General features: G+C 37.1%; 1 long non-coding RNA gene across 1 annotated transcript; it reads left to right on the plus strand.

Annotated features, from left to right (window-relative positions):
- Window positions 1-4,968: 4,968 nt before the first annotated feature.
- LOC143271662 (uncharacterized) lies at window positions 4,969-13,666 on the plus strand. Its single transcript, XR_013048868.1, has 3 exons — window positions 4,969-4,993; window positions 6,401-6,512; window positions 13,483-13,666. It is a non-coding gene; the product is annotated as an uncharacterized LOC143271662 (long non-coding RNA).
- Window positions 13,667-22,921: the final 9,255 nt, after the last annotated feature.

The raw sequence follows: 22,921 nt of genomic DNA on the forward strand, positions 1-22,921 counted from the left end.
CGAGATACTTTTTCCTCATATTCTGTTATTTGTTGCCAAAAACTTTCAAACTGATGCAGCTGACCAGAAGATGAATTTAGAGCTACAAGAGATGAAGTCTAAGGATGCTAATGATAAAAATCATTTCCTATCTTTCCGCAGAAATGACCCTACCTGGGAATATATTGCAGCAATACATAGAGAATATCAGAACTTTTCAAACATCAATGTAGACCCTTGTGGGAAGGTTGTTAAAGCTTGCTTTCTTATCCAGTAACTAGCTCCCAAGTGATGCTGATATTGCCGTCTCAAAGCACCCTTCGAGGAACAGCTAGAGTGTGGACAGCAAGGATTGGATGTTGAGTCTCTGAATATTGATTTAAACTCCAACAATCTTACCACATGTAGGAAATATTTCATAAATTATAAATTACTATTTGAAACCTATTTTATAAATGAAGTTTGTAAAATTAAATATTAAAGGCCATGGATGATGGTGGTGGTGATATTGACAGCGCTACTGATATAATAGGGCCACTGCCTGTCAATATAGGTAAGAGTGCTAGTAATATGGTTAAGGACATAGATCTTTGAATTAACTATTTAAGTTTAAGATGTGGATATATAACCTTGCTTTTTTATAGCCTAAGATAAATTATTTAACATCTTTCTACATCAGTTCCCTCACCTACAAATGGATATGTTGGTGGAACCCTAGGCATGGAAAAGAGAAAATACATGCTTATGCATGTTTGGCCAACAGTAAATTTTCCAGTAATAACTGTGGTAGGAATGAAAGTGGCAAGGTTTTGTATGGCCATATGAAGTTTTCCTGTGTTTATATTTCTTCTGTAATGGCCATTCTCTTCTAGGCATTAAAATTGTTCTTTGAATATTTTCTGCCTCATATCCTAAAATGAAACTTACCTTTTTTCCCCCTTTAATTCTACATCTATGTGTTCAACCACAAATGCTGGTTAACTGCTGAAAACCACATACAAAAATATAGACAATATGTAAATATTCTTTCTCCAGGTCGACTGCCATGTTGCAAACCAAACTGGACCTAGGAGAGAATTATATCCACCCAAACCTCTGCATGACAGCTCTACAGACAGCAGAAAAGCTGTTCCTCTTGGATTTTTTTCCCCATTTTATTTTCCTATCACCAGCATTTCCCTCGTCTCCTTTGCACTTTACTGTCCACCCTCCTAAAAGCTATGAACAATTTAAGAGTGAATTTATTTTTAATAGGTTCACTGTCCATTTATTTTTAATAGTTTGACTGGATTCACTATTTGCCTTATCTCTCCCTTTCCCTATTTGTGTGTATGGTGTCTATGTATGTGATTCATATATGTGTGATGTAAATATGTGAGTGATGTAAATATGTGATAAATATCTGTGTGATGGGTATGTGAATAATGTATATGTTTGTGTGATGTGTGTGTGTAGGATTTATAGTTGTGGGGATGGGAGTGTACATATGACCAGCACACACTTGGAGACCAAAAGATAAGTCATAGGAGTTGATTCTCTTTCCACTGTGAGATGTGGGGATGAAAGTCAGGTTCTCAGGCCTGCACAGCAAGTACCTTTCCACGCAGAGCTGTCTCACCACTCCTACCTGTGAGTAGTCATCTTCCTTTGACCACCAGTCAACTGAAATTCCCCTTTAGAAAATTAGCTACTGAATATATTCCTGTTTTATTTCCTTATGAAATAAGTATACATAGAAACAGGTAAGACACAAAATCACCTATTATCCCATTATCCAGAAATAATTGAGGCAGACATCATTTGACATAAACTCCAGCCTTTTGTGCATGACAAGCATGATCACTAAGACAAATATAGCATATATTTGTATATGATGAATAGCTTACTAAAAACATGTATGTACATGCATGCATATATACATTGTGTCTGCACAGTATATATTATATGACCAAAATAAACAAATTTTCTTTTTTATATATTTGATTTATTTAAGGGCTTTTTCATGCCATGTATTTTGATCATTTTTCCTTCCTGCAGTTACTCTTATCTTCCTACTGATGCAACTTAATCTTTGTTCTATCTATCTGTCTCTCTGTCTAGCCATCCATCCATCTGTTCATCTGTCTATTTATTTAGCTATCTTTAAAAAAACTCACAAAAATCAAATAAAAACAAGCCAAAAAAATTGACAAAAAAGCCTAAAAATGAAAATGTGCACTCATGCACGCACATGTACACACACACACACATACACAAAGAGAGAGAGAGAGGGAGAGAGGGAGAGAGAGAGAGAGAGAGAGAGAGAGAGAGAGAGAGAGAGAGAGAGAGAGAGAGAGTTAGTTTATTTGTGTTGGCACTGGCAACTGCTCCTGGCCATGAGGAGTGTGGTTAATATACCCAGTGACTCTCCACTGGAGAAAACAGGCTTTCTTTTTGCCAGCAGATATCACTTGAATAAAAATTGAAAATGCCGGGCGTTGTTGGTGCACACCTTTAATCCTAGCACTCGGGAGGCAGAGGCAGGCGGATCTCTGTGAGTTCGAGGCCAGGATGGGCTACCAAGTGAGCTCCAGGAAAGGCACAAAGCTACACAGAGAAACCCTGTCTCGAAAAACCAAAAAAAAAAAAAAAAAAAAAAAAAAAATAATTGAAAATGTCTTGATTAGGGATGGGACTTTGTGTCTACTTCCCCTTTTAGTGATGAGATTTTTTTTTCTTGTTTAAACTTGAACAGGTCTTGTGCATGTTGCTACAGTCTCTGAGTTTGTGTGTATTGGTCTTGGTATGTCTAGAAGACACTATTTCCTTGGACTCATCCACCATCTTTGGCTCTTACATTTTTTTTTAACCTCCTTTTCCGCATAGTTCCTTAAGCCTTGATGGAGAGGTCTAGTGAAAACTAAACATTTGGAGTGTTTGGGACTAAGTGCTCCAAAGTCTCCCATTCTCAACACATGGGTCTTTGTACTGAGTTCCATCTTCTACAAAAGAAGTTTCTCTGATGAGAGTTGTGTGAAACATTGATCTATGGGTATAGCAATATGTCATTAGGATTCTGCTATGTCCTTTAGCCGAATAATGGTAGTAGTTTTTTCTTGTATAATACTAGAGGGACCAGCCTTAATATTATATATCACAGGGGCTCAGGAGAGAGAACTACTAACGGTGAAGACTATTTTCAGGAAATAGAATCTCAGCACACTGAGCTCTGTAGTCTGCTTGCTTTAATTCTTCTGGCATAACATTCTATATACACAGCTTCAGTTCTGTTCTCATGTCTAGCTCCTTTCTTGCCTGATTTCTCTCTATACTTATCTATTGCTCCAAGTTCTATCTTAATTCTCTCGCCTTAGTTCTGCCTCATCTAGGTCCTTTTCAGCTTGTTCTTACCCAGATAATACTTCCCCATCTGGCTCTTCCTCATCTTCCATCTCATTTCTCCAGTACTCTCTTCTAGCCCTTCAATCTAGTTCTTCCCCATCTCAAAGTTGTTCCTCGCAAGTTCTTACCCGTCTAGTTCTTTCATACTCTCTTTTCTCTTCTCTGTCCTTTGTGCCCTAGAAGTCCCAGTATATAAAGGGGGGGTCTGAGCTAAATTGTGTAAAGCTATCACTTAACATCCACCTCTCCTAGGCGGTGTCTCCTTGTGGAATTTACCTTAGGTCAGGAGACTTGCCTGTGGGCTGCTATCATTGTTAGTCCTCCTCGAAAGTTGGGCTCCCCCCTGGGCAGTGTCTCCTTGTGGAATTTAAGTCGGGAGACTTGCCTGTGGGCTGTTATCATTGTTATCCTCAGAAGTTGGGCGCCCACCTGGGTGGTGTTTCCTGTAGTCCTTGAAAGTGGCTAAAGGAGATAATCTGATTCCAGAAAAAGCCTTTCCTGAGGCTGTTCTCCAAATACCTGGAATGTGTATGTCCAGAGAGTGATCAGTTCACACTGTTAGCCCTTCTTAGGGAAAAGTCAATTGGGAAAACAATGAAGGCACACATGATTTTCATAACAGAATACAGCTGATATACAACAAGCCAAGTAACACCAAAACTCCTTGGGATTTGGCTTCCTCTGGAGGAATTCCCTGATTCCTCCAGGTAGTGACTTTGCCATAACCAGCTGAGTTCTTAAGATACATTCCTGCAACCTGCAGCAGTTTTTCCCTAAGCCCATGACCTAGCTCAGGTTCTGGGCTACATTTGTAGTGTTATGTATGGGTAGTAGCTATTGACGTGGGCCTTAAAACCAATCAAAAAGTGGTTGGTTACCCTCAAAACACTTGTGCCACTATTGTGCCACTGTATCTTGCAGGCAGATTTGTGTTGTAGGTCACTGGGTTTGTAGATGGGTGATATCAGTGATTGCTTTATTCCTCCAGCAGTATACAGATTACCTTTCTGTACCAATAATCAGTAGAAGTGAAACTTCCATCTGGGTACCAGCTCACTTTCTTTGTTTTCAATGACATGGGGAAATGCTTTCCTTAGCAACAGGGTCTTATCATCAGATTGTGGAGAGCAACTAACAGCCTTGACAATATGTTAATTGCTATCATAATTTTGATGGGAGATGGCCATTGTTAGTTTGGATACTGCTATAGTAAGTGTTCCTAGAAGATGTGATATGCTTTGTCTAAAAGAGTAGGGAAGACTTACAGCTTCCTTGAAACTCAGGTAAGTTGTGTATCAAGACATAAGGGAAGAGGCACAAAATAAAAACAGAGTGAAATTATAATGAACAATTAGTAAAAAAAAAAATAGTGCAGTATGTGGTGATGTTCTCAACCTGTGAATGCTTTGAACTCCTTACAGAAGCTTGTGTCTGTGAGAAGGACAATGCCACAACTGAAAATTACATTAGAAGAGCCCATGAGCTTCATGTAAAGGCAAACTCTCCACAGAATGAGTATTTCACCTTGAAAGATGTCTGCATATCCATAAACTAGAATTGGAGGCTGAAAGCTAAGATAATGTATATCCTCAAAAGCAAAGGAAGCAAGACATAGGACAGTTAAAATACACATGTGAGTGTTATATGCTTTTTTATTATACATTATTTTGTAAAGTTTTATGAAATTTCAACCTGATTTGTATTCTGAAAACTAGGTCTTCTTTAAAAAAATTATTTATTACTGTACATAAGTGATAAGTCTTTGGTGAGGTGGGTACTTGTGAGAGCACACATGTGGAAGGCCAGGCAACAATTCTGTGAAGTTGGTCCTCTAGTTCCACCATGATTTTGGAGACTGAGAGCATGTTATCAGTCTTGTGGAACAAGAAAGATCCTTACCTACAAAGTCATCTCATTGACCCTAAAAACATTTTTTCAAATTTATTGGGTAGAACGAATTCTTAATGTTGTAGTACTAAAGTGTGAGTGTAATTTTACATAACAAGTTTTAATGAGTTGAAATCCATGATTATTTATGTCAACACTAAGCTTGGGTCTTGGGTTTGACAACACCAATGCATTAATCGTGGACCCTGTTGCAATGTGCCTCCCTCTCCCCAATTATAGTTCAATCCTTTCCACTCCCCTATTTTACCATCCTCATTTCCTTATATCCACCCCCTACTCATTCACTTTTCTGACCTTAGAGACCATAAAACAAGATGCACTGTAGAGTCTTCCCAATATGCAATTCAGCTATTTTGCTTAAGGAAGATTTTCATGGCAGAATGAATGATTTTATTTCCTGCACATTACTAGCTGTTGACCTACATCTCTATTACAGAAATTGTATTAATTTTGATTCTTTGCTGATATGCCCTGTTGTGTTCTAGAGGCAGAGGGAAGATGATTCAATAGTAAGAAGTATGAACACCACAAGAATGTGTTTAGAGTCCTGCAAGTTCATCAAACCAAAACTAGAGTGATAATTTTAATGTACTGCTTCATGCAGCAGTAGCACTCAGCTGAAATTATCACACATGCATAAATATGCCCATGCAGTTTTTGCCTTGATTTATTTTCTTCTTAGCTATACATAGCCACATTTCTAAGAAGATCTGTTATATCACCTCTCCTCTTGTGCGATTTTTGACATGATTTATCTCGAGGTCTAATATCAGTGAAGGCATCTGGATATTTTGGTTAAAATGCAGGTTCTGATGAATCAGGCATGAGTTGAGTCTTAGATTCTGTATTCTAATAAGCTCTCAGGAGATACCAACACTAATAACCTGTAGGCTCAGCAAACATATTTCACTGCCATGAATTGAATGAGTGCTGATACATAAACCTCATACAGGAAAATTCTGAACACTGAAGATTCTAAAGCAACCTATGCCTGCTTCTGTATTTTTGAAGAACAATACAAGTGTTAGCATAGAAAAAGTAGTTTCTGTTTATAATTTTCATCAGATGTTAAGTTCATTTTCCCCATGTACATGGAAGTGAATTCTTCTCTCTCTTTTTTTTTTCTAAACAGCATTTCTCTGTATAGCCCTGGCTGTCCTGGAACTAGCTCTGAAGACCAGACTGGCCTTGAACTCACAGAGATCAATTGGCCTGTTTCTGCCTCCCAAGTGCTGGGATTAAAGGTGAGTGCCACCACTGCTTGACTTAGATAATAAATTCTTAAAGCAGGAAACAAATAGATTTTAATGAATAATTTATTAATTCTTTGAGAAGGCTGTATATGCACTGTATTTTGATCATTTTCACTTCCACTCCTTCCCCTAACTCATCCCAGATACACTTCATACCTATATTTTCCTTGCAATTTCACTTCATCTTCTTCTACTTTTTATTTATTTTTTAACTAACTCACTGTCTAGTTTTTGTTGCTCGTTGACACATGGGTGTGAGGCCATCCACTAGAGAATAGTTAAGCAATCAGTGGCCATACCCTTAAAGAAAATTGACTCTTCTATCCTTAGAAATCATCAACACCTAAACTAGGGATGGGAACTCTTGAGTCCCTTCTTTTTGTACAATGGATGCTGCCTGGCTTGATCTTATGCAAGTCTTGTGCAGACAGCCACAGCTGCTGTGAGTTCATGGCTGTAATTGCCTTGTAACAACTAAAGCATTTTGTTTTGCTCTTGTTCTACCTGATCTTTAGTTTGTGTAAATATTTCTGTCCCCTCCTTGGCAATTGTCTCTGAGCCTTGGAAAGACAGTGCATGTTATAAATGACTCAGTTGCCGGGCGGTGGTGGTGCACGCCTTTAATCCCAGCACTCGGGAGGCAGAGCCAGGAGGATCTCTGTGAGTTCGAGGCCAGCCTGGGCTAGCAAGTGAGTTCCAGGAAAGGCGCAAAGCTACACAGAGAAACCCTGTCTCGAAAAACCAAAAAAAAAAAAATAAATAAATAAATAAAAATAAAAAAATAAATGACTCAGTAGTGGCTGAGCACTCCACAGAAATTCAGTCTCTTTACTTTTCCAGGTGTGAGTTTCTTTAGCAACTACCAAGAAAGAAACTCCCTTGATGAGGATTGAGAGTTGCAGTAATCTGTGAATATGGCAATGCTTATTTAATCAACAGTTTGAGACTATGTTCACTTACCAAAATAATAGCAAAAGCATTATCACTAGAACTTATGATCTCCCTATCCTTATGCACTTGGTCAGATTTATTGTACTAGGCACAAATTTTTCATGTGACTTAATTCCTATCAGAAACTCATTGTTTAACCACATGATAATTCATGACACTATTGTATCTATGGGCTTGGCTTGCCAGGCCAGTCATTATTATAATTTGAAGAGTTCACTGCTAGAAGAGACTGTTGATAAGTTTTCTTCTCCAGCATCTTCATAGCAGCTTTCCAGTACTACAAAAGCTAACCAGTAGGAGGTAGAGGTCAGTATAGCATCAGCTTGATTTCTCCATGCCCTGTCACCAAAGTGCAGGGTGTCTTCAGCAGCAGAGTTATACCAACAAGTTTTCATGAGCAACAAATAAATATATTTAAACATTAGAATTATTGTGGTAGCACTCATGGAGGCATGCAAGAACCAAAAATTCAGAGGAAAAGTACATTTACACTCTTATATCATGCCATTCTTGACATAAGCTTGCTGAGTAGAACAACAGGAATGATTCACACTGGACAAATTATTATTTTTATTTCCTGCTTTATTATTGACTGAGTAGATATAGTTAAATATACCTATGTTATATAAAAACATAATAATATAAAGCCGACAGGTTTTTTTCATAATTTTAATACCAGTTTGTTTGTTATTCTAGCTATCTGTAGATTGAGATCAAAGGTTCTGTTTTTCTTCCATAGACATCCTGTAAGTTAAAAGCTCCAAAGTCACAAAGTTAAATATGGGAAGCTTGTTGTACAATATTGAATAATTTAATCAATATAATTCTGTTGAAATCTCTATACATATCACTTTCAGACTCCAACAATAAACCAATATAACAAAGTCTACCTGAATATTTTCATAATACTTTATTCTTCTTTATGAAACATTTTCTAATAAGAATATTAGATTAATTTTCAATATTGATTGTCATCTTGTTCTTGGACCTTCGTTATGTAGATTAGTTGGTCATTAATATTACACCAGTATAATATATACTTTTTTCTCTTACAAATAACATTTAAATGGAAAAACTTTATGTCACTCTGGTAGAGCTCAGTGATATTTCAGTTCATGTGATTAAGGACTATGATAATTTTTATGATCTAGTTTAATTATATCCCTTGCTTTCTGAATTTTATTTATTGCTCTATACAAATAAATACAAGTTTTGGTTTTGAAAAAGGAAACAATTATAAAGTAAGTTAAAATATTTGATTAACTTCCCTTACCTCCCAATCTCAGAATTAAAGTGGTCTAATAGCTTGCTCCAGGTCTCTGAGCTAGCTAATCCTGCCTCCTGCCTCCTGCCTAAGTGTGCTCTGGGCAATGATTAAATTTTAAGATATGAAAACATGCTGGAACTATAATAAACAATCGAGCAATGTGCCTTCCAAGGTGGACAGATTCTTGGTAGGCAGCCCTAATTGTTGCGATTGCTTTTAGGTGTTCTAATGTACTCATCTGAATTATGCACCACACTGCTTCTGAATGACACAGCCATTTCTGACTCCATTAATATGGAAGATTTCAGCCAAATGCTCTTAAACGATAGCTTCTCTTTATTTGTAATTTCAGACTCTATTGATTTCCTTCTGTTCCCTTCATTATGATTTCAATTGATTACCTTGGCAACTGCAATAACAATGATTGCACTTGACACTGTCTGAGACTCTTGAGATGGTATTTGAATAGGAATGGTATAATTTGGGGGAAAAGTGCCTGCAGGAACCTGTCATTAACAGTACACTTACACTTTTCTTTATTGACTTTCCTCTCTTCTGAGTAGGCCCTTGTCACAGAGTTGGCTGGGAACATGGCTACAGTAGTAGTCCAGATTCTGCAGTTCTTCAGAGGGTAAAAGATTCTTATTAAAGACAATTATCATATAAATACATACAAATATGCATACATGAGACTCCTCTTTGTCTGTCTTTCTCTGTCTCTCTGTCTCTCTATCTGTGTGTGTGTGTGTGTGTGTGTGTGTGTGTGTGTGTGTGTGTGTGTGTGTATCTGTGTTGGTTAGTTTTTTTTTTTTTTTTTTTTTTTTTTTTTTTGTCAGCTTAACATAAGCTAGAGTCATCTGAAAAGAGGGAACTTATAAGAAAATACCTCCATAAGATTACACTGTAGGCAATCCTGGTGGGGATTTTCTTTACTAATCAGGTGTGATACCAGTCCCCCTAGACATGAGATCTTGAGCTATAGAAGAAAATGGACTGAAAAATCCAAGGGGAACAAGTCAGTAAGCACCATTCCTCCATTCATCTGTGGCCTCTGCTTCAGTTGCTGTCATAAATTCTTGCCCTGCCCTCCCTTAATGATAGCTACAAGAAGGACGGTTTGTCTCTTTCTTCTATTGTTACTTAATTTGGTGACAAGAGATAGTATTTGCCATTTTACAAGGCATTGTGAAAATTTAGGAATGCTAAGTTTTAAGTTTTTTCTGAGAGGCCTTTGTTGTTCGCGGCTAAAAACACAACACTGATTCCCACCAAAATGCCTGGCTTATTTATATGAAATTTTGTGGCAAGCTCAGTGTACTGAGATCTATCTGTCCTGAGTCACAACTTTGTACAGAAGATATCTGGATTTATCTAAGCCATGGACTCATGGAGTATCTACAATTCATTTTATATCTCTCAACTTTAGTTGACTTGGTTGTAAAGCCAGGAGATTAGATTAAATTGTATCAGGCTCTTTCTAACTCTAAATTTTTTATAAAACGTTTGGCAAACTACCTTGGTGAGCCTGCTTATTATGCATAAATGTAAGTGAATTTAAACAGAGAAAATGTTTGACATAAAATACTCGTATTTGCAAAATCTTCATATTTTCAAACAAACAAATAAATGAGCACCAAAAAGGCATCTTGAATTCAAGCTATTCTCCTTTTCCCTTCTGTGTTGCTTGTCCTTGCCCCTTGACTGCACAACTTTACCACTTTTGTTGCTCTGTAAGCTAATTAGTTGATCAACTCTTTCCTGCTTATTCACAGGAAACAGAATTGCAGTTCTAGCCTGAGCATAATCAGTTTTTGTTCCAGTGGCGTGTAAGAATGGCATGAAGATGGGAGAGGAAAGCCCACAGTGTTGCCAACTCTAGATCAGACCATGGAAAATCTTTCTTTGGGTCATTCAACTATTATATCAGTGATGGGGTAAGATTGGAAGACATGATGTTAGGAGATATTTTTAATGTAATCTGACAGAAGTATTATATGTTGGTTGTATATTCTAGTCTTCTACTATGATATAAGAGACAAGAAATAACTGGCAAAGATAAAGGTCATCCTATAAACAAAACCAAAAGAAGAGAGAGGATCAGCAGGCAGACTCAGAAGAAGACTGATTAAATCAGTCCCAAGGTCCAACCTTCTGAGGACTCTGGTTTTTCATGGTACTATATAGATTAGCATTAATTTTTGACAAAGCTCATCCATCATCACTTCGAGAATTGATACGTGAATCTTTTAGATGAAATGTCTTCTTATTCACCACAATTAAGAACACCAATCATTCACAAGTCTCAAACTTGGACTTGCTTGTCATGATTTGGGTATCCCATTCTGGCAGCCACAGAAAGGTATGGAGTAAACAGTGGAAATAAAGCTCCATTCCTGAGGACACTGAGAAGTCAAGGCAGGTGAGATTGTAATCCAACAGAGCAAGTGTGAATGAAATCCCCTCTTTATTTGCCAAGTTTGCACATTCTATTTTCACTTAATGCAATCCCAGCAGGTCACAAACTCTGTGATTTAAGAGAGAATTGGTGTCAATCATTTTAGGATAAAACACTAATATGGGTCCAGAAGAAAAGAGAGATTTGGGGCCTGTTCTTCATGACACTACTCTTGATGATTACTTCCTTTCTAAACTTAAAGGTCAATTTAAACTCAATGCTAGAAACAGAAATAATTAGATGATGCCAATAATGACCAGGGGAGTATTACTAATCTTACAAAGGCTTTAATATATCACATTACCTTTGATTCTTATAAAAATATCAAGATATAGATAATATTCTCTTATATCAGTGGGCAAACATAGAGACTGGTAAGGTTTAATCAAAATAATGAGAGGTCAGAATTAGGCATCAAGAGAATCTGAGGGATAACATAAGACAGTATTGCTATTAGAATATGTCTCCAGAAAACTGTTTCATATATTTAGAAAACCTTATATAAGAGTTCAGAGAATCCTGCAGAAGAGGAGGAAGGACTGTAGGAGCCAGAAGGGTCAAGGACACCACACAAAATAAGTCACATAATCAATGAACTTTTACTCACAGGGCTCACAGAGACTGAAAGGACAACCAGGGAACCTGCATGGGACTGAACCAGACATTCTGCATATATGTTACAGTTGTATCACTTGGTCCTCTTGTAGGACTTCTAATAGTGGGAACAGGGGCTATCTCTGAATCTTTTACTGGCTTTTGGGTTCCTACTCCTTATGCTGGGTTGCCTTGCCCAGCCTTAATACATGGCGAGGTGCTTAGTCTTTTTGCAACTTAATATGCCATGTTTTGTTGATATTCATGGGAGACCTGCCCTTACTCATGGGAGGAGTGGATTGGGGGTGGGAACAGAGGGGAGAAGGGGGGGACTTGGAGGAGAAGAGGGAGGGGAAACTATGACTGGGATGTTAAATAAATTTATTTAGAGAGAGAGAGAGAGAGAGAGGGAGAGATCATGTCAGGGTAGACTAGACTAGGATATGAGACTAAAGAGGTAAGGTGACTCTAGCTTTGTTTAGGCATTAAATTACAAACCTCATAGCGAATCAATGGAAGCACAAGCTTTTCTTGGAACCACTACTGAGACCCTGCAATAAACCTTGAGATCCTTCTCCCTCTGCCAGTCCCCTCTGCTGACACAGCATTGCACCCAATGATCAGCCAATCTAAGAGATCCACGCAGAGCTTGGAATGAGCACATTTTCCTTGTGTTGGTGCTTTATAATGGTTGCTTGCTTCTTCATTCCACTGCCAGGAACTGTGTCCTTTCATGAGGGCATTTGAAGGAGATGCTTTTTTGTTTAGTGATTTTCTGCACCAGCAGTTTCCTCATTTAGAGACTGAAATGGATATACTTCACCTTGGGAAGTGATGTTCTAGAATCTGTTCCTTTGCTGTGAGCAGCCAGGTGGCAGGGACACTGCAGACGTAGGGTGTGGAGTGGAAGAGGACACAGCTCTGCAGAAAAGAGAAGGTCTGTGAGAAGTGTATCAGGTGCAGGAGTTGATTTCAGTCAACTCTCCACCATGCCCCCCCAAAAAAGAAAGAAAATAGCAAAGTTTATTTGTCAAGAAGGTGATTACAAAACCCTACAGAATTTGTACAACCAGCAGTGTGGCTTCTATATATGCCAGTGGTAATCCAATATTTATAAAAATGTCAGTGTTATAAAACTTTGGTAGAAGAGCTTAACCTAACAACCATGATGGAGACTTTAGTAAATGACCTTAACTGGAAGGGAAACAGCCACATGTGGAAAGACACAGACACACAGACACACACAGACACACACACAGACACACACACACACATACACACACACACACACACACACACACACACACACACACACTGAAAGCAAGCAAACAAACAAAAACCTGAATCTTGCATTGGTTAGGGTGGTGAGAAAGAGATAGCATAGAATCAGATTACTCTGAATTTAAGGGCTGCTTTGCTCCTGACAAAACATATGAGTTCATATAAATTACTGGATATTTAGGAATCATAGTTCATATTCTGTGAAATGTTAATGGTAGCTATAAGTATCATTATTACTATACTCTAAGGTGAGTTTTTGTGATTATATTAGCATTGATTTTTGTTGCTTTATCTGATATTGGCTTATATCTCTGGTCACTTTTATATGTATTTTATTAAATGGTTACCTCTTTGCTTTTAGATATGCTATCACACATAACAGAAAAGCATTGAGTAGTGCCCCTTTTCACTAGGAATATCAGTGGTGACTCTCAAAACATGGACGAATTTGTAATTACTTGGTTGGAGAGGTATGTATGCATTTCATTTGCTTGTCATTGGTTTATTGAAACTCAGAGGTTAGTAGATTTACAGACTCTCAAGTGCCATATTGCCTATTATTTTTACCATAGCATCAGGCTTTTCTTTGTGTAGCATATTTTTGTTTACAATGGTCTGGAGAATAGTTGATCAAAAATCAACATTGACTTTACATGAGCTGATTCCATAACATATGTAGTTGTAAGTTTTCCTGTGTCTTGGCTTGCCAGCGATCAGAACAAATCTCTCCCACTCACATCCCCCAAGTAAACACACAGAGGCTTATATTAATTACAAACTGGATGGCCTATGGCTCAAGTCTTTTGCTAGCTAGTTTTTTTTTATCTTAAATGAGCCCATAACTATTAATCTATATGTTGCCACAGGTTCCATGGCTTTACCCACATCCCACTACATGTTGCTCCTTGGGTAGCTGGTTGGCATCTCTCTCCACCTTCTTCCTGTCTCTCCTTTTGAATTTCTTGCCTGCCTTTAAGCTGCCTTGCCATAGGCCAAATGGCTTTATTTATCAAACAATCAGAGCAATATATATTCACAACGTACAGAAAGACATTCCCTCATCACTTTCCCTTTTCTGTCTAAACAAAAGGAAGGTTTTAACTTTAACCTATTAAAATTACATATAACAAAGCAGTTATCAAGCAAGAATTACAGTTAAAATATCTAGTCTATTTGTATTTTGTAAAATTAAGGAAAAATATTTTATCTAATGTACATTTGTAAGTCTATGATTTCATATCTAATTTATCTTTTATCATAACCAAGGAAAATTATAATTATAACAATCTAGTGTTCAACTACATCAAAGACCTCAAAAAGCTGCTGCTTTAGTACTAACCACTGCGGTTTAAAGCAATAGACTCACAGTAAGGCAAATTCAGATGGAAGAAGACTTTAAACAGTTTACAATATGTGTAAAAATATACTTAGGCTTGAAAGAAAGAGGAAAAGGAATATAGACAGTTATACAAAGAAATAGAAAGTTTTTAAAAATGAAGTCTTTAAAGACACAGTAAAGGTAATATAAAAAATAACCCATGTAAAGATGGATATTACACAGAGAATCTGGACTGTGTTGTCTTTGGGATTTTTAACTGCAGAAAGACATTTGATTGTAAAAGTTGCTGAAATATATATATATATCTTTCAAAATCTATGTTTAAGGATATATTACTTTGAAAAAAAGGTTATACTTTTGTTTCCACAGAAGATGATAACCTGTGGATTGCTTCCAGGCTAATATAGTTTGGCCAGCCAAGACCCCCTGAAAGGTCTCCAATGACACCATGGCCCAGATCATCCAACATCCAAAATCAACTTCAAGGCAACTGGCTCAGAGAATACAGCCTCATATACTACTCCAGTCAGGACTTGACCATAATCCTAAAATTTTCTTTGTATCCCCATAAGAATACAGTGCCCTTTATCAGCAGGAAGTAAAAAACTATGCCCACATTCCCAAAAAAAATGGATTATGGATATTTGTCTTTGTTTAGGTTGTTGATTACAATTGGTATTGGTCATAGTCAATATCTTTCTAAAGAAAAAAGAGGTTTATGATATAGACATGATAGGACAAAAGGGTAGATTATTGAATCTACTTTTTAAGAGCAACACATATTTGCAGCTTACAGAAAGACATTCCCCCATCAAACATATAATTTTGTTTCAAGTTGAAATTTGCTACCAGATCTAATGTCAGTCAAATTCATCAGTTGTTTGCAAAAGCAGATTTCTAGTCACTAACAATAGTGCAAATAATATAAGTTAAGCCCATGCTTCTTGACACTTACTTGACATTGTTCTAAGTACAATATGCTCATTAACTTATTAATTATCACTACAATGGACACTCTATTTTGATCTCTAGCATACTAAAAAAATTACACCATTTGGAGGCAAGGGCAAGAAGGATCCTCAAGTTGATATGGTTCTTCTCCAATCATGCTGTCTTTGTGGCAGAAAAATCTATCTATAGCACTAAGGGAACATGTCGAACCAGACATGTCATCAAGAGAACCACAACGGAATTCAGATTCATATGTCAGGGTGATATTAGCAGGAGCAATGGAAGCCTGTCACCGAAAAGGAAGGAGGGTGGTGAAGGAAAGGACGGTGTGCTACCTACCAGTTGTCTTTATTTTCTAGAATTCTTAATATGAACTTTGTACTCTCAGTATAACAGAAGCTGTTTTGGTCTGGTTTATGACCCTTAGATAGCAGTATGTCATTTGAGTCATTTATATTATTTCTCAAAACTATAAAAATTTGGGAGTAGGCTTATAATTAGGACTCTTGAGGCACATAGACTATCCAAAATTCCAGAACAAAAAGGCGATAGAGCTGTCCTTTTAACACATACCTCCTGGCTGGAGTCATTCTGTTTACATTAAGATATCACCACAGCAGCTGAGTTTACAGAATCTGTAAAGAAGATGTGGCCTCTCCCATCATGCTGAATCACCTTCAAGTAGTCTGTTGTCTACTCAAGGCTCAAGAAGGCCTGAGCTTTCAGTGCTGCTGAATGGGCCCAGCATGCTAGTTCAAGCAGCCATTGTTATACTTTTTTTCATGGAGATCTACAATTCTTGGGAGCCAATTGGGGAGCAAAGGCAGTCAGAGTCATAGATTTAGAATTAATCAGAGGAAAAACAGCTTTTTAACTACCAAAGGAATTAAGTTGTATAAAATTAGATCATGGAAGAAGTAAGTATTTCATTACTAAAAACAAAAGTGTTTAGATAAAAGGAACTTGTTTGGTAAAATGAATTTGGGCCTGGAATTAGAACTGGGTTTGAATCTGTATACTTGCTGGTTGTCTTATTGTCAAGCTATGTAATGCTACCAGGCTTCTGACTCCTTATTTTTAAAAATAGAAAAGTAAGAAAAGCCACCTACAACTTAGTAGAACACCTACAACATTGAAGACACACTGCTAATGTAAATCAGAATACTAAAAGAGGTAAGTGTAGTAATAAAAAGAGTAAATAAATAGAATAGAAATGATAATAAATATTATAGTTAGTGTTAACACAGAACTTACTTTGTGCCAAAGAATTATAAACTAGTCTACAAACTGCAAAAGACCACATAGTATTTTACACTTCACAGACCAGATGGCCTCTTCTTAGCTACTCCATATGGCCCTTGTATTGTAAACAAATCTATTGATAGGAAATAAATGGATATAGCTATATTCAAATAAAAGATTACTTATAGACACTAATGTTGACATTTAGTATTTATTGCATATATCAATACAAAAATCTATTATTACAGTTCCTATTGAAATAGACAGTATACAGATTTGGAAAGGGCTCACTTTTCTCTTCCTGTTATTAAAAGGGGTTTCTTTCTGGTCTCCCAAGGAACTACTAGTTTAGAAACTGAACTTTGAGTTAAACAAAAAAAAAAGGCTACATTTTTTTTTCAGGAGTAAATTAACCCTTTCTGGAGAGAGGACATCTTGGAGAGAATGATAGAGCATGGGAAGAATGGTAGAAAGAAACAATGACCATTTGGAAAGAATATGTAGAGGATATATATCCATGTTTAGGAACACCATTAAAGTTATTTCTAGGTGTGTGTGTGTGTGTGTGTGTGTGTGTGTGTGTGTGTGTGTGTGTGTTATAGTAAACATTGTCAGCTAAAATGAGCAGTACAATTTAACTTAAATTGTGTTTATTTACTGAGGAGGGAAAAAAGTGGAACAGTATTAGGCTCTTAGATTGAGTAAACATTTTCTCAGCATTGAAGAGGTAAAAGCAGGAAATGTCTGTGTATCAATTCCTTGTTTTTATTGATACCTGTTATCATATATAAATATTTTGCCCACCATCAAAAGACATTTGTGATGCTCTTGATTTGCATATCACATAATATGATAGGTTATTACGTACTATATGAAAGGTATTTTTCTCCCTGAGAAGCTCAAAATTTTATAAACTTTTCCAAATATCTGGTTATTATCTTCTTTTCTCTAGTACAGATAGGAAACACACTTGAAATTCGATTTGTGGGTTTTATATCTATCTAAAATTAAGACCTATTCTAGGTAGGAAGCTTAATTGATTCTACAGACAGAACCAAACCTGTTCCATCCAGTTAAGAGTGGCGAGTTGCTGGGCCCAACCTCCACCCTCTCTCTGCATGCCTTTCTTCTTCTTCAATAAACTGCTGATAACTGATACTTGAAGCCATTGTTCTAAGACACTGCTTTCTTTTCCATTCTTTTTTAAAATATATTTTTATTGTACATTAATGAGAGCAGACATGGTAGCTATATTTACAACGTCCATTTTAAATGTTGTATTATATTTTTCTTTAATTTTTTAAAATTTTCTTTAATTTTATTTTATTATTTACAGTATTTTTTCTTTTTCTCTCTGTCTTCCCTCCTCCTGCTCACCCCCCCACCTGCCCCACAACCCACCCCCCATTCCCATCTCCTCCAGGGCAAGGACTCCCCTGGGGATTCAGCTCAGACTGGTAGATTCAGTTGAGGCAGGTCCAGTCCCCTCCTCCCTTCACCCGGGCTGAGCAAAGTGTCCCTGCATAAGCCCCAGGTTCCAAATAACCAGCTCATGCACTAAGGACAGGTCCTAGTCCCACAGCCTGGGGGCCTTCCCAGAAATCCATAAAAAATTTTAATATGTTTTCATTGAAAGAGACTTACATCATGTATTCCTGCCCCTTTCTTCCTTTCAACCCCTCCCAGCTATCCTTCCTTGAATCCCTACCATCTCCCTGTACCCTCAAATTGATATCCTCTTTTTCTTGGATTATTATTTTTACATACATACATATATACATACATATGTATATATGTATATATATGCATGTGTGCATATGTATGCATGCTTATGTACAAATACATATATAAGCACAATGTGCTGGGTCTGCTTTCATTGTTGTTATGTGTATCAATCATTTCAAGGCTGACCTCACTGTGCATTGACCAGCAGTAACGGGGCTTGTACCTGGGAGAAGCTAATTTTCCTTTTCACAGTGGTCGTTAGTTGTGTATAGCTTTTTTCTTCTTTACTCTTTTGAGGATAAGAAATATAAGAATTTTATAAAGAGATGAAGAAGTGGCTCAGAATTTAAGAACACTCACTGCTCTTCCAGAGGACCAGAGGTTCCAGCATTCATGTCAGGTGACACACAACTGTCTACCACGCCAGGGGATCCATCTGGCCTCAACGCATAGCATAAACACATGAGACATGCACACACATGTACATAGACAAAAATAAATAGAAAATAAGTAGAATTTTGACCAGGCCTAGTGGTGCATGCCTTTAATCCCAGAACTCTGGAGGCATGCACCACTAGGTGAATGAATTCATGAATTCAAGCTGGCTTCCTGTACAGAGATGACTCTAAAGCTAGCCATGCCCACACAATGAGACCCTGTCTCTAAATAATAAATAAATGAACAAATATCTAAGAATATTAAGAATAACATGGCCAGGAGGTGGTGGCGCACACCTTTAATCCCAGCACTCGGGAGGCACAGGCAGAGGCAGGCGGATCTCTGTGAGTTTGAGGCCAGCCTGGTCTACAGAGCGAGATCCAGGAAAGGCACAAAGCTACACAGAGAAACCCTGTCTCGAAAAACCAAAAAAAAAAAAAAAAAGTAAAAAAAAAAGAATAACAACAACTAAAAGAAGAAAGAAAAGTGACCCAGGGGATAGAAAGAGCAAGAGTGAAGAAGCAAAGGAAGAAGCATTTCAGGACACCGCCATTGTCCAAGGAGGCTTCTTTAGCTCTGGGGGGTGGGGTTAGCTTTCTACAAATTTTAAACAGAACATGGACATTTTGATATACGTCTAACATTCATTAAGGATTATTTTTATTTCATAATTTCTAATTTTCTTCATAAAATCTATTTTGATCTTTTTCTTCCTCTCCCTCCTCCAGAATCTCCCCCTTTACCTACCTACCCAGCTTCATGTTATTTCTATTTTAAAAAAAAGTTTATGGTTACTCCCAAAACATTTATGCCACAATGTACCATTAGATTTATTTTGCAGGCAGGTTGTTGTTACAGCTCAAAGTGTTCATAGATGGGTAGAATTGTTCATTACTTTTCTCCTCTAGGAGCAAGTATGGTACCTTCACACACTGTGGATGCTTGTCAGTATAGATGAAGCTTTTACTTAAACACTAGATAGATTTCTACATGTTTAATGACATAAATACGTGGTACTTTCATCAATAGATTCTTTCTGTTAAGTTTTAGAGGGTAACCTACATTATTGAAAAAAGGCTGTGATAGAGCGAACTCTATCAAACCCCATTGGCCAATGACTAAAAAAAATTGTAACCCATTCCCAGCTATTAAGGGCTTTACATAGAAGTATATGATATTGTTGGCATTGTCTCCCCCATTATATAATAACTCCATTTAAATTCCTTTCTTATATGCATATATTTTAGGAAGTTTCTACAGTAGTAAGTTTTATATGGCTTTTTGAGTGGTCCTTAGTGTTTCTTTTCTCTACTCATATTCTTTCTTTTATAGTGCCCTTCCATTTCCCTCTCCATTTAATCTTGCCCATCTAATTTTTCCTTTACCTCTTCATAACACTATATTCTATTTCCCCTTCCTTTAAAGATCTTGATACCCATGGTCCCCTAATAGTTACCTAACCTCTGTGGATATCTGAATATAACACACATATATAAAGCATAAAAACTAATATGCACACATAAGTTTGTCTTCCCGAGTCTGGATTACTTCACTCAGTATGGTTATTTCTAGCTCCATCCATTTGCCAGCAAATTTCTTTTTCTTAAAGACTGAATAATATTCCATTTATAAATATACCACATTTTCATTATGCATTCATCAGTTGATGGACATGTAGGCTGTTTTCAACTTCTGGATATTATGAATAGAGCAATGAACATAAATGATTGGTACCTCTATATAGATGAAAGTCTTTTTGGTGTGTGCCCAAGCTCTTGTGGTATATAGCTCTTGTGGTGAGTTGACTTTTAGCTTTTTGAGGAGCTTCCACGGCAGTTTTCATAGTGACTTCGCCAATTTCTACTCTCACCAACAATGAATAAGTGTTCCCTTTCTCCTGCATCCTTGCCAGCCATTTGCTGTCATTTGTTTTATTAATTCTTGATTTTAAGTTGTACTACAGAACTATAGTAATAAAAATAGTATGGTATTGGCATAAAACAGAAATGTTGCAAATGGAATAGAATTAAAGACCAAGATATAACTTCACACATCTTTGAGCACCTAGTTTTTATAGAAAAGCAAAAAAAAAAAAAATACACACTGTAGAAAAGATGGTATATTTGACAAGTGGTGCTGATCAAACTGGATAGCCGTATGTAGACTAGACCCATATCAATCACTCTATACAAAACTCAATTCCAAATGGATAAAGGAACACAACATAAAAACAGATAGCCTGAATGTGATAGAAGAGAAGGTAGAGGATAGGCTTGAACTCATTAGCACATGAAAAACTTTCTGAACAAGACACTGATCATATAGGCATTGAGACCAAACTTTCTGAACAAGACACTGATCGCATAGTCATTGAGACCAACAATTAATAAATGGTGCCTCATCAACCTAACAACCTTGTGCAGCAAAGAACACAAACATTCAAGCAAAGCAGAAGCCTTCAGAATGGGGAAAAATATTTATCAAATTATACATCTACCAGAGGGTTCGTACCTAGAATACACAAAGAACTAAAACAAAACAGAACATCACAAAAACAATCCAGTTCTTAAAATGGGGAATAAGCTGTCAAAAGTTGAAACAGAAAAATGTTCAACTCTTAGTAGTCAGGGAAATTCAAATTAAAACTACTTTGAAATTTCATTTTGTCCCAGTCATAAAGGCCAAAATTAATAAAACACAATAATTTTTTTCTCATAGTTATTTTCGAGAATATAATTTAATTAAATTTCTTCTTTCCCTTTTCTCTCTCCAAACTCTCCCATACATCCCATCACACTCTCCTTCAAATTCATGGCCTCTTTATTTACTGTTTTTGCATACACATATGCATATGTATATACATATGTATTCCTAAATATAAAGCATTCACTCAGCATAATGCTAGCTTTCACGACTGACTGTTTGGCACTGGATAAACTACACCCACACATTCTTACTAATATGATTGTGCAAATGTAAGGATACCACCAATGCATGTGCCAAAGTGAATGGAGGGAAGCCCATGAGACCTCAAACAGCTATAAACAACTGAGGGAAGTGGGAGGAGGAGAGGTGGCCTTCCCCTTAGGATCACTTTTAATACCTTTTCCTAATTCAGACAGAGATCATTAAGTTTCACAAGTTTTGTTTTACAAACTCATGTTGTTTTATAAGCCCATAGAAAACTGACTGTATCATCTAGATTAAAGCCCTCTGGACTATGTAATTTTGATAGTAGCCCCCCCTTCCCCTTTTTATTTTATGTGTATGGGTGTTTTTCACGCATGTATATCTGCACCATGCACATACAGTGGGTGAGGAGGCCAGAAGAGTGCAGTAGATCCCATGGGCCTGGAATTAAAAATGTGTGAAAGCTGCCAAGTGGGTGTTGGGAGTAGAACTCAGGTCCTCTGTAATAACAGCCAGTGCTCTTAACTGCTGAGCCAACTTTCTAGCCAAAGGGTAGATATAATATAGCCAGTAAGTTGTAGACAGCTGAGAGAAATGCAAAACCATTTTTACCTAAGACTAATTGTTCTCACTAACTGCGAATGTCTGTGCCCTACCTGAAAAGGAGTTAGCTTGGTGCCCTTTGCATGCTCCTTCCTCTATTTCTGACTTGTAGCTACATCTGCACTTTGGATTTAATTTGAACTGGTCGTAATATCATAAAACTTTCTTGTTGAAAGTATAACCCGACTAGTGCTACCTTGCACTACAAATACCAATGAAGAGAAACAGGAATTTAATCTTTAAATTGCAGTTTATTCAAAGAGCTGGGAACCTGGGAAGATTATGTTAACATCCCAAAAGATCTGCTTTCCCCAGGCCATTTCCAATCAGCATATTTTATAGAGAATCAGAACAGAGTTAACTAAGCATAGCAAAGACTTGGTCAGCCTTGCTCTGGGATTCATGGTTTTGTTGCTTTTTTCTCTTATCTTTTCCTACACTTTCCCCTCATTATCTTCTCTTCTTTATTGCAGGAGTTCACATACTTACAAGACTGCTGAGTATCACATTCCTCCCAAAGCATCATCTGGGTCAAAGGGTTACTACACAAACTGTTCCCAGTGTGTATGGGTTGAGCTATTTATAATATACTTGTGCAGATTCCCTTTTACAAGACAAAGATCTAATGTGTCCTTACAATACAG

Source organism: Peromyscus maniculatus, chromosome 2 (genome assembly GCF_049852395.1).
Source record: "Peromyscus maniculatus bairdii isolate BWxNUB_F1_BW_parent chromosome 2, HU_Pman_BW_mat_3.1, whole genome shotgun sequence".
NCBI lineage: Eukaryota > Metazoa > Chordata > Mammalia > Rodentia > Cricetidae > Peromyscus > Peromyscus maniculatus.